General features: G+C 46.0%; 1 long non-coding RNA gene across 1 annotated transcript; it reads left to right on the top strand.

The window, feature by feature from the left end:
* Positions 1 to 420: 420 nt before the first annotated feature.
* LOC102566263 (uncharacterized) lies at positions 421 to 12,533 on the top strand. Its single transcript, XR_009460240.1, has 3 exons — positions 421 to 485; positions 11,915 to 12,197; positions 12,375 to 12,533. It is a non-coding gene; the product is annotated as an uncharacterized LOC102566263 (long non-coding RNA).
* Positions 12,534 to 13,502: the final 969 nt, after the last annotated feature.

Raw genomic sequence — 13,502 nt, 5'->3', positions numbered from 1 at the left:
CTCGGACCCAAGCAGGCACCAGGTGTCAGGGTAGTGGATAGCCTGTTATAGTTTTTTTTATAAAAGTTGTGGCAGAACACCTTTGGGGTGCTTGCCACATGACAGGTGCTGCTGTAGGCTGGGGCAGAGCCCAGCAGGGAAGGCAGCCAAGTGAAGCCCCCCCCAGATCTCATTCCAATGGGGGAGGTGGGTGGTGGAGCACCTTTGGGGGTGCTCGCCACTTGAGGGCTCTCACAGGCACTTAGGGGAACCTGCTTTGGAGGAGCAGCAGAGGATACCTCCCCAGTTACCATTTTAAGAGGGGAGATGTGTGGCAGGGCACTGTTAGCACCTGCCACTTTAAGACCTAGGCCAAGCAACCAGCAGGTGTCTGATTGCAGCGGCCATTTTAGATCTCTGGCTGCCCATATAAACAGGGCAGTTCACTGCTGGCATAGGAGGCATCAACATTGCCTGGCTGCAAGGCTGCTTGTATCCTCCTGGAGGTAAGGGCAGGAGCTGTAGGGGATGATTAAGAGGCTCCTGGTCCTGGGCATGACCTAAAAATGCACCCTTCTGGGAGTGGGTGGCCTGGTGGGGCTCTCAGTGGTGCGGGAGCCCCCAGGAAACACCAGGCCAGTTATCACCCTGGTGAAAGGTGGGTAGGGGCGCCTTAACCCTAGCCCTCACCTTCGGGTGGGTTTGTGTAACACTGGAGTCAGTTGGGGCCAGGCATGGCTGCAGCCACCCTGTGGGGTGCAAGACCCTGAAAAACCCCAAGGAGGGAGAGTGAGGGCCAGGCATGGCTGTGGCCACCTGAGCCCTGTGTGGGGTGCAAGATGCCGAGAGACCCTGAGGAGGGAGAGTGGGGGCCAGGCACAGCTGCAGCCACCTGAGCCCACCAGGGAGGGAAGCCCCATGGCCCCGGGTGGAGGGGGTGGTGTGGAGCCCTGGGTGGAGGTGGGGAATAACATAGCACATTGACATGCTGCTCCAGGTTGGGGAGTGAGAGTCCCCTGTGAGACCCTGGAGCACCAGTTGTGGTGCTGGATAAGAATGCCCTGGTGAGGGGTAGCCCCAGTGAGGAGGCGGAGATGAGGACCTCAGTGAGGGGAAGAACCAGAGGGCGGAGTGCTCAGTGTGTTTGCATGTATTGAGTTGCCCCCGGAAAGGGCCAGAGTAAGCTTAGACCCGGTTGGGTAATTGGCTGGCCACTACCCCGGTCAGGGTCATGGGAGAGTCCCAAAAGACGGTACGTCTGCCACCCAAGGGATATATTAGTTAAGCCTCTGGCCTAAGGGGCCTGCTCCAAGAGGGAACAAGGCAGAATGACTCGTGGATGTATGAAAGAGACCCTGTGAGAGAGGGTGGAGTGAGAGAGGCCCTAGTGAGAGGAGGGTGGTATGAAGGTGTGTGTGACTGTGGCCTGACAGCATGGCCTAAGCTTGGTCCAGCAATAGGTCAGGAGCACTGTAACATCTGAATGCCATCTGCGAGGCATGGGCTGCGGTGTAGGGGAGGTACGCAGCCGCAGATAGTGCCCCCTGGCATCGGGGCACTAAATGGGCAGCCTCCTGCCTAATTAAGATCGTTAATCAATTAATAACAAGTCATCACAGGCGAGTCAGGTGGGGGCCATGCCCAAAGGCAAGTGGGGAACCTAGCACTGTGGCTAGGTGGGGAGCCCCACCTTGCCACAGTCGTCTACAGCATGAGATTTCCTGTCCATTAGTCCTTTAGCTTAATTTTCCATAGAACAAATTGTTCTGTCCTTGATGTTTAATGTTTGATGGGATTTTTGTGAGCTCTTCAATGTTTGGAGTTGTACATCTACATTATGGTGTATTAAGAATCTCTTGGATGTCCTCCTCCCAACTTAGTTTTTCATCCTTGCTTGTTAACATATCTCTACTCTTTCATTGACTGATAATGATTGGATGCCTGTCAGATTTTTCATGATTTAGCCAATTGTTTTGGTGTGTATTCATTCTCTCATCTTGCATGGTTTTGCTTCCTTCCTTGCCTTTTCAGTTGTAACTACTTGTGATACTTTCCCTAGTCCTTTCTTTTTCTTTTTCTGCTATTTTCACTTTGACTCTTGACTCATTAAGATCTGTTTGCTTAAGCCTTTCTGTTTTTGCAAATCCTAGAATAATTTCAGTTATTTGACAGTGCATGCTGATGTCTTCCAGTTTTCCTCCATTTCCACTTTCCTAATTTTTTGTATCTAGTATTTAAGCTATGCTAAATATCCATGAAGGTTTAGTTATCTAGCTTGCTAATTTCATATGGTGGGTTTTCTTCTCTTCTTGCAAATTTTATTCTATGTTGATAATTTCTATTATAAGGTTTTGGTTATTCTCTATATTTGCCCCCACTGAATGAACATGCATTTTTTCAGTGATTCAGTCCATTTTCCTCTGAGCATGATATAATGTATCTATTTTCTATAGTTCCATTGTGCAACGCCCATGTGTCTCTATGTATATCTTTCTGTGGAAAAGTTATCCTTCCAACATCTAAGTTGTTTTACATAATTTGGCCATATGGTGGGGTTTTTTTGTTTGTTTTTTGTAATTTCTTCTTTTTTGGAATGGAAAAGGAATATTGGTCTTATTTGTTCCTACTTTAGTAATTAAATCTGCTACTGATGTGACATTCTTATGCCTTGGTATATTGTTTAGAGTATCTTAAATTGCATTGCAACATCTTTATTTTCATCTGCTGCACAGTATTATTAAATGATTGTAATCTTTGCGTATGGGGTAGAAAAACATGCAACTCTAATTTTCCTTTCCTGTGTTCAATTTTATTAGTGCTTTGGTGGCATTCTTGGATAGAAATAATGCTACTCTTTCAAGTATGTATATTTTCTGCTTTGCCTGAGTTTAAAATAGTGGTCTTTTCAATTATTGTCATATTTATTCTTGTCTACTAGATCTAATACATTCTTTGGCAGATCCAGGATCTTGTTTAAAAAAAAAAAAAAAAAAAAAAAAAAAAAAAAGGTTCAGGAATAGCAACCTGTACTGGAGATGCTGAACCCTCTGTTTCCAGACTCCATCACTACCAGGGTGGGCAGACAATGCCACAGGAGCAGCAGTTGGAGTCTCTCTCTCCTTTTTTTTTTTTTTTAAAAAGTCTTTCAATCAAGTAAGAATTTTTGCTGCCCCCTCCCCTCTCCTCCAGGCTCAGCAGCACATCCCTTTCTCTCCCCTGTCATTCCCCTCCTCCCCCCACACCACTACCGCTGTACCCAACTGACAAGAGGTAGGGGAAGCTCCGGAGCTGCTCCTGCCCTGCTCCAGCTGGGCTGCACATGGAACCAGGCTTGGCCAGATGCAGCAGCGGAGAGAGGTGCCACTGAGCGTGGGTGGGGGAAGGATTTTTACCTGATTTGGGGACTTAAAAGAAGTCCCTGGCTGCTGCTTCTGTAGCAGCGCTGATTCAGAGGTGGGTGCTGTAGTGCCATTGCACCCCTTCTGAATCTGCCCCAGATACTTTTCTAGTACCTCTAATCTACAACTTTTCATCTAAGTAATAAAGTGAGTGCACCTACAAATTTCATTCAACATGCACATATTCTAGCAGCTGAGCCCTGTGAATTTTATTGCTTCAGGGCTGAAGTTACAAGTCTTGGTGCCACTTCAACTTTGGCTGTAGTTTGTCGTCATCTGTATGCCCTCCAACTTTAAGTTGCCCCTCTTTGTAGTCATCAGTTTCTTTCACCAGAATGAGCAACTAGTCCATTCTTAATGCTCCTTATTTTACTTGGGTTTGGGACTGTCACCAAGTGTCATCAGATAAGTAAGTCTGCCTTCAGGTATCTACAGAAGGTGCTGAAATTCAAACATGAATCAATTTTAGGGAAGTCCTCTCGTTTGTATTACAAGGTGGCGTCAATTCAGAGAATCACACAGGTTTTGTCTGGCATTATCTATGAATCTGTACTTATATTTCCCTTTAGATATAAAATAATTATTGTTACTTCATTGTTCCTCCTTTATATTCTGCAGTTCATGCAAAGTTGTGTCCCTTATGCCCGCTTCAGAGGTTTTTTTCCTGTTTTCTGCTTTTCCTGGTTTTCTGTGGATTTTGAATTTTTTTCATTTCCACTAATTGCAATTCAACATTGGGGTGCTAAGTCATGTTACTCTGAAGTCAGGCAGAAGGTAGGACAGGGTAGAACCTTAGAAACTAACTGGTTCAGAAAGGCATGAGCTTTCATAGGCAACCACCTACTTTGTCAGACACTATGAAATGACTGATGGAAGGAAAGGGTTTTATATAGAAGGGAAAAGGACAAGGACAGCGAACAGTGTTGAAAGAGAGAGTGGCTTGACTGGATTTTGGTCTCTCTGCTTTCCTTCTGCCAGTCCTTTCATAGTTTCTGGTGAAGTAGGTTGTTACTTATGAAAGCTTAGTCCTTTCTGAACAGGTTAATCTTAAGATGCCACCCTCCCCTATCTTTTGCTCAACACGAGGCAAGATCTTGGAGCACTGTAGATATTTTTCTTCATAGTGGCTATTATTTGACAATAGTACTGTAGTCAGGTGTATTCAAATTAATGTTGTGGCTTATTCTGAGTTGGTAGGCATGTTTGCACTGTCAAAGGACTGTATTTGCAAATACCTCAGTGAAGTATGGTGTGCTTCTCAGTGTGCACTATTCAACATATAGATTCTTTTCCTGTGCTCAGTACTGATGTAACTGAGTGCCAACCACTAGCACAAAAAGCAAAGCAACGTGAAGATCTGTTATTTATTCCTTCATGTTCCCAGGGAGAATAGCAATGGCAATCTTGGCACAGGTTAGGCATTATTTAGACCCTATTTGCTTCTCCTCCTCAGGGCAGCCAAGTGAGAGAAATCTGTGGGGCAAGCTGGAAAGCGTGGCTCTTTAGGATCATTGTTGCCCTGGAAAGGGGAGGGCTTTGGTTTCTAAACTGGACCCTTCCTCTAAATGGAACAGAAAATTCTCCATTGCTCTGCATTCATTTTATCCAATGAACAGTCAGTGCAGAGGCAGTAGCTCACCTTCACTGATCTGATGTGCTGCGGTTCAATTTCACTATTTTTTTTCCCCCTCTTCATTTATGAACCAATTTCTTTGAACTAATGAGATTGATGTAGTTGTGTAATTGCATGTGATAAAGAAAACTTAGAACTATGGGTGTTTATACAAGTTCTTTGGGAGTGCGGGGGGAGGCAGGGGCAATTTAATTAGAATGGCTCTCAGAGGCCTTCTAATTAAAGCACCTGGAGCATCCCATGTATCACCATCCCCAAGCTGAAAAATGGCAGTGCGGGCATTTTTAAGTAAATCTTATTGAACAAGCTTTAGTTAAAAGTGCCCCCGCCACCATTTTCAGTGCGGTGACATTGATACACATGATGCTGGAGTCAGCTGGATTGTAGTAATTACCAAGCTCCAGCAGAATTGGTTAATCACGTCTGCTCCAACACACTGTAATTTATAGCACGTTGGAGCAGCCTCATTGCACATCTATAGGCACCCATCTGCATATGTCATTTGCATGTTGCTGGTATTTGAATCTGTATCATCTGACCAGTTCGTATAGTGGGACTGGAGCAAGAAAAATTAGAGTGGAAAGGAGCAAGATCTGTGAGAGGAATCCTTGTTTCTATTTTAGGTACTTCTGTGTCTCTTTCACCATAGTATCATAGCATCCTGTCTTTCTGGCAGAGCAGGTAATCTGTTCTAGGAATTTAGCTTCTATTGCTCAAAGAACAAGCGTGAACAGACTGTCATTTATTTCTAGTTTACTTCCTCAAATTTTCTCTCTCTCTCTTTTCATTCTGTTTGCAGCTAACAGACAGTTTACTGCAAACATCTTACACTGTATATTCCAATTCTGAGCTGTTTTTAATTGTATTTGTTAATACTCAGTGTATTCAGTCTCCCAGTGCTTCTGCATTGGAAGCGCTATTGTTCCTAATTTACAGATGAGGGACTGAGACTTGGGGAGACTAAATAGTTTGCTAAAGGTCACATAGGAAGTTTTATAGTGAAGGACAGTTTTAAACTCGGGTCTCAGAATTTGCCTAGATAATGTTATCTTACTTGTGACTTCCTTTTATACATATTTTATACATACATATATTAGAGATAGTCCATTCACAGAGCCATTTTATTATGACTAATTCAGTTCATCTACTAAAACCAGAAATCCCAAGGGCTCTGCTCTTGGGCACTGTGACCTGGTGCCAGTGCTGCGGAGTCCCTTATTTCATGTAATGGAACAGTCTGGTACATGTCTTCCATTTCCCAGCCTGTGTGTCTGCTTGATGTTTGCCTGTGTCAGACACAGAGGGCCTTGAGGATACTTTTGTCTCAAACAGACTTTTTAGAAATCAAGTAACACTTGCCATTGCCCTGGACCGCTATTCTAATGTATATCTACTTTACCTACAAGCCAGTTCTCAAAAGCAAACCTCTAAATGCCACTTCATAGCCATCAATATCCTCCTTAAAGATGCACATCTTCATCATAAATGGAACATAATCAAGGGAATTACTTGGAATGTTCATGAGATTTGAGGGGGGGACCTCCACCAGTCATCTTGGGGAAAGTATGATGGCATTCATGATTAAGGACTCTAATAGGCTGGACATTGTGACAAACCCTCAATCATATTTCAAATGGCATCCATACACCTTCAGATTTGGTGTCTTGCCTCAGCATTCCCTAACTCAGCAACTGAGTTTTACCCAATCAGATTTAAACAGGTTTCCCATACTGGGGCTGGGGAATGTACAGCCCAAGATGCTTATTAAACCTCCTACGCAGCTTTTCAGGTAGCATTCCTCTTGTCAATCAGCACATTATCTGACTGATTGTAAATATGGCTGTTTAGATCAGATAAATATCTTATGATTAAAATGTTTGGGGACCAGACATATTTCGGGCATTTCTACCCCTCCTATACAGCAGGTAATGCTTTCCTTATCATTCCAACCAGATTGCTCATGATGCAGCACCACCAGTGCCCCTCCATTATGTAAGAACCCATAGCAATGCCAAGCGCGAGACCCTTCCTTTGCAAACAGCATATCTGGTTTCCATTGGGATCCCACCATTTTACTTCTTGTTGCACAAATTCTGTGAATTTAATGAAGCTACGTTGTATTACTATTTCTACTATAAGAAGCTTAAATACTTACCTAGCACAAGCAAACCAAAACAAACAAAAGAAAACCAACAAAAGGATGGCAATAAAAACAAATTGTTAATCCAGCCTTGATCTTCAGCATGGTTGAACTTTTTGAAGCCCTAGAGACCATGATCCACATGATGCACCATTTTCTGTAGCCACTCTGCAGATATTCCATAGCCTATCAAGCAGTTCTGCTTATATTTAATTGTTTAGCATAGTTAATATCACAACCACTTACAGCAGGGGCAGGTGAAGTCTAGCCCATGAGCTGGATCTGGCCAGGAGTGGACTTCATTTTCCAGCAGCCCCTGCCCATGTAGCTGGGGCCAGTTTTTTCCATGGAGAAGCCAGCAGTATCCACACTGATAACGTGGGGCCAGGGTTTCTCTGGAGACCAGCCCCAGCAGCACTGCCAGGCAGCAGTGGTACCAGCCTCTGGCTGAGGCAAACTCTGGCTGCACTATGAGTGGGAGCAGTGTGGGCTCAGCTGCCATCACCTGTGCAAGGTGGGCAGTGGTGGTGACATTAGGAGGGGTGGCTATTGGGGGCTATGGACAATTCTGGGGTAGCTATATGTCCTCTCAAGCTTCCCCTGCCCAGCAGTGCCTCCCCTGGCAGGACATGGAGCTGTTCCAAAGCCTGGATGGGATCTTGCAGCAGTGACAGCATGGTCTGGAGCTGAGACAGAGCCATGATCTGCAGCCTGCATGCCTCTGCCCAGGGCATGCAGGCTGCAGATCATGGCTCTGCTGAAGCTCTGGACCATGTTGTCACTGGTGCAAGATCCCAGCTGGGCTCTGGAGCAGCTCTATGCCCTGCCATATACCCTGTCAGTGCTGCTGGAGCCGGTCTCCATGGAAAGTCCAGCCTCATGGCATCACAATGTGACTGCTGCTGGGGTCTCCATGAAAACTGGCTCCAGCCACACAGGCAGGGGCTGCTGGGAAATGGAGTCCAGCTGCCAGCCAGATCCGTCACTTTTTCCCACCCCGACGTATATCAATAGCATTGCACAAACACAGCCAGACAATTCCGATGCATACTTTTTTCTCTGTACCAAGCAAACTTCTTGATGCTTCAGTGATGGTCTACATCCTGCAAAACACAAAGACAAAAAAGGAAGGGGCTCAGCCCACTTTGTTAGCTAATGTCATGGAATCACTTTTGACACTGAGGCTGGCTTTGCTTACAATGGGCCCTGGCCCTTGTCATGCTGCAGCTCATCCAGAGATTCCTCTTCTTGATCCTTATGGAGGCTGCTTTTTCAATAGTCCTTTCTTTTCAGTGACAGGTGCTCCAAGGTGTGCCTTGCCACACATCTTTCCTTGGCTTCCACCAAGGGGTTTTCTGTTGGGGTATGCTCCCCCAAGCCTTCTCTCAAAGGGTGACCCACAAGGCAGTGAGAGATGGGATTTTCAGGTGCCTTATACTTACCTTTCTCTGGGGTGGCAACATAGGGTCATAGAAATTAAGGGCTGGAAGGGACCTCAAAAGATCATTGAGTCCAGCCCCCCCCTGCTTTGGGCCGACATGTGGTATCTTGTAGAGACTACCCTGCCACAAGTAGCTCCACCACATTAGCCAGTCCCTGGAGGGTGTAGTTTTCAAGGCTTACCGAAGAATAATCTCCAGGCTCTTTTGCCCTGGTCATCGTCATGCCTCATGGGCACAGTCTCTCACTTTTGGGTTTCTTGGCTCCTCTTCAGACTAGCTGAGATCTCAGGCTCCCAGCTCCGACAGTCTTAGCAGTGGTCTCTTTGATCTCTCTAGGGCCCTGCCTCTGGATTGCCAGACTGCTTGGTATTTCATGGCTCCTCTGGACCCCTTTGGGCTATGGGCTCTTGGACCCCTTTGGTCTCCAGCTATGTCCCCCAGACTCTGACCCCTGTCTGGGTCCTGGCCCTGCTCCTGGGCCAGTGAGACCGTGGCACCTGGCCCTGCTAACACTTGACTCTCCTGGGCTTCAGACCTCTCTGGCTCTCTAGCCACACTGACACTTGGCCCCTCTTGGGCTGGAAGATCTCTCTCTGTCTCTCCTCCACTCTGAACCTCTGGTCCAACTTTCTTCTGCCTCCTCCTGGGCCACAAGTCACTGACTCTGATTTACACCTTTCAGACTGAGTCCCTGGCTTTTCATACTTTCATGACCTTTGGCTGCGCTCTGCTACTTGCCCCCACTCTCAGTCACTTTTTGGACTTTGTGGATCTGTTCTCTCAAGCCCTTTCATAGTTCTCTCACTCTGTGTGTGTGTGTGTGTGTGTGTGTGTGTGTGCGTGTATGTGTATGTGTGTCTTCCTCCCTCTCTCTCTCTCTCTCTCTCTCTCTAGCAGTTCTCTGAAGTCCCCATACCCTCTTCTGGGTTTTAACATTCACTGTATGGGTCTCCTTTAACTTTCAGCCTTTCTTTCCGTTGACAGATTTTTTAACTCTGGTACTGCTTTAAGTATATTCTTCCTGGCCTGCAGGCTTCACAGTCTGTGCTTGTCAGTGGCCCCTTCTGGCCTTGCTTTCTGCAAGGCAATCCAGCAAAGTTCTGTCTTGTCTCTTTGACAGCAAAGCTACTGTCCTCCTACATCTGGTCAACAAACCACACACAATCTTTCGGGAAACCATCCAGCCCTAAAAAGAACTTCAAAACCATGCATCTGTTTGTGTTTGTGTTTTGTTTTTTGTTTTGTTTTGTTTTTAATTTTTAAAGGCACCTTTGATAAGACCCGTGGTGTCTTGTTTTGTTTGGGTTTGTTTGGGTTTTTTTTTACTCTGAATAGCTTCTCAGCACTGACTCTTTGTTTACACAGCTGCACTATGAGTTTTTGTAAATGCCTTCCTGCCTTAAGAAGCTGTTAACACTCTTCCCTTCTAGAATCTGCCTTACTATTCTTGCAGAAGGGAGAGCAAAGTCATCCCTCACCTCCAATACCAATGCACAAATTCCTCTGCTACTGCCTTGCAACACAAAGGCATGCTAGCATAATAAGCCAAAGCAGCAAAAATAATATGCAGGTGTCCAGTAACAGTGCTTGTGCCCCCTCCTAACCTTCTATGATTATCAGATGCCTCCAAAAATCAAACTTCTGTGGCACTGACTAGTCAGAGGGGCACACAGGATCACAAGGTGTCTGTTTCACATCTGTCCCCAGTGTCAGGGAGAGTCTGGGGCTTTCCTGCTCTTCCTTTTAACTGTGTCCAAGCTCCCTGAAGCTGCATTGCCTGGATAATTCTGGCTTGCCATAGGGTGCAGCTGTAACTTCCAAATTACAGTCTCCAGAGCAAACATACAACACTGCTCTATAAACATGACATTAATAATCCATACAAAGCAACACTCTCCTTTTGCAGAAGCAGCCTTACTTACAAATGCCTCAGTCCCAAGGACTCTTTCCCTGCAATTCACACATTCCCCCAGCAAAGATCAGTTTTCTCTATTCCTGGCTTTTGAAGTGGACCACTGCACATATCCTTGTCCAAACCATGAATCTCAGACGCACTCCAAGATCAGGTTGTGACCCTGTCTTCCTCGAAGTTGCTGTCCCTGTCACCAACACACCTGTACCCCTGTACACTACTCTTTCTGACTCGGACAAACAACCACCCCCTTGGTCAGCAGTGCAACAAATAACCTCCTGCACAAAAGACTGTGACAAAAACATGGTTATTTAGCTTACAAGCCTAGTTGGAACTACCGAACGGCTTCACCTTACAAACAGGTCTCCACCTCTTGTTCCATAGCTTTACCCCACTACGGGACTTGTCTGACTCCTCTAGAGAGGTTCGCTCTGTGTCAGCAAATTCCCTGATTAGCCAGGTTACTGCCCTCAAGTCACAGTCCCAGGGACCCAGTCACCAATTGTTGGCACTAGACCAGGTCCCAGTCCTTGAGTCAGAGTCACTGTCCTGGTGGAGTCATCAATTGTTGGCATTGGATTTATGACCCAGATACCATGTTCTAAGTGGACCCAAACCCTCAGACTGACCACGGCCTCTCCATTTGATAACAGACAAATTTTATGGATACACCGTGATAGTAGATAAGAATAATGCAACAATTCTGTATCTACCAGTCCTAGGGTTCACAGAGTTGAGGAACATCTGACCAGTATGCAAGCATCCCTCTGAGGTTCTGTCTTGAATGTCAGATGTCAGCAGCCTGGAGGCTGGAGGCCCATGCCCCCCTCCCACCCCCCTCAGTGGGGTGAGTAAAATGGACTTGTGGTATGTCCTCTGTCCCTAATGGCCTCTTGGGGACCCTTTGCTGCTCTAAAATGACTCTTTTTGCATTTTTTCTTTCCTCTGACTCTCTTTATCTTTGGGCATTGCTGATTAATCTCTCTGTGGTAGTCATACTGTCCATGTTCTGTCCTGTCAGCTATCCCCTTGTTTCACAAACCCATCACATGCACCCATCCTAATTTGTTTTTTTCTGGTGTCCTCCTAATTTGGTCCATCAACCAAAACTGGAAATTCCAAGGGCTCTCTGCACATGGGAACTGTGGCCTGGTGCCAAAGCTTCAGAGTCCTTTATCTCATGTTATGGAACAGTGTGGTACATGTCTCCAATTTCCCATCCTGTGTGTCTATTTGCTGCTAGCCTGCGTCAGATACAGTTGGCCTTGAGGAAACTTTGTTACAAACAGGCTTTTTAGAAATCAATTAACCCTTGCCATTGCCCTGGACCATTGTTTTAATGTATATCTATCTTACCTACAAGCCAGTTCCCAAAAGAAAACCTCTAAATACTATTTTTCTATCCATCAGAGCCACTCCTGAACTGTGAGTTGACCATAGCAGATACCACCATTGAGTCCATCCCCCTCAACACCCTTAAAGGAGCTCCCTCACCAACCTTCCTATCCCAGAAGAAGTCTGTTATGCCATCTAGGAAACCAAGAACTGGATGGCATACCTGCTGAAATCTACAAGACTGGCAGTGAGAAAATGGTACTGAGACTCTATGAATTTATTCTATGATTTTGCAACAATGAAGTGATCCTGGGGGACGAGAGGAGTGCCAACATTGTGACTATCTTCAAGAAAGGAGGTAAGTCTGTGTGTGGGAACTACTGAGGTTTCACCCTCCTTTCTACAGAAGGGAAAATTCTTGTGCACATACTCTTGAACCATCTTCTACCTCTTGCTGAGGAAGTCCCGCCAGAATCTCAGTTTGGTTTCATTCTATTCTGTGGGGAAACTGACATTAATCTTTGTTGCCTACCAGGTCCAAGAAAAGTGTCAGGAACAACATTAGGACCTGTATATGGCCTTCATTGACCTCACTTAGGCCTTTGATTCTGTCAATTGTGAAGCCTTTTGGAAAGTATTGGCTAAAACTTGGATGTCCTGAAAAGTACATTAAAGCCCTGAGACTTCTTCATGACTAGACTGTGACCATCTTATGTACTGGATTGGAGACAAATCTGTTTGTCATCCAAACTGGGGTCAAGAAAGGATACGTTATCACCCCAACTCTGTTCTCCCTTTTTGGATTAATCATCTTGATTCTCATTAAGGACCACCTTCCTTTCAGAATTGATTTTGAATATTGAATGGATGGGAGGGTTGAACTCATAAATCATCTTGGGATCTATCAATGAGCTGTAGTAGAGATCATCCTTGAATCGAGGGATTACTGATGACAACCCTTTGTGACTGAAATGTTTTTGACAATTTTTTGTCTGCTTTGCTTTGTTTAAATTGTGATTAATAATTCAGATAAGGTGGGTAGTAGGGCTCTACGAAGCTTTGGGTGCTGATTCAATTCGGAGGAGATTTGGCCTGATTCTGTGGCCGAATCTCTGAATCTGAATTAAATCAGGAGACCAATAAAAAAGTCTGAATCTATTTTTGAAGCTCTCTAAATCAATTCGGAGAGCTTCGGAGACTTGGGCAGTCCCCATTTGCTGCCACAGGGAGCTGGACTGGGACTCTGTGCTGGTAAGTAGAAGGTGAGGGGAGGGTTGGAGGAGGGGGAGGGGACCATAAGGGGTACCCTGCCAGGCCCCATCCCTGACTCTCACCCAATCTCTCAGCCCCCCCCCCCACATGGTTGCCCTGCCTGACCCCAGCTCCGGGCTGCCCTGCCTGACTCCGGGGCTTCTGGGGGCTCGTGGGAGAGCCCCCCACAAAGCACGGGGCAGTGGGAGGCAATAGGGATTGCTCCCCTCCCCTCCACCCCTGCCTGGCAGGAGCCAATGAGTCTAGGGCTTTAATTTTATTTATTTTTTAAGAGTCGGGAGCTGGGGCTGGGTGGGGCATCCATTGTTGGTACTAGGAGAGTGGGCGGGGGATGGGCCTGTCCCAGTCGGAGATTCGGCCAATTCTGGCAGCAGCCAAATCTTTGAATCAG

Source organism: Alligator mississippiensis, chromosome 2 (genome assembly GCF_030867095.1).
Source record: "Alligator mississippiensis isolate rAllMis1 chromosome 2, rAllMis1, whole genome shotgun sequence".
Lineage (NCBI taxonomy): Eukaryota > Metazoa > Chordata > Crocodylia > Alligatoridae > Alligator > Alligator mississippiensis.
The sequence above is the reverse complement of the archived record's forward strand: the minus strand, read 5'-3'. Positions and strand labels throughout refer to the sequence as shown.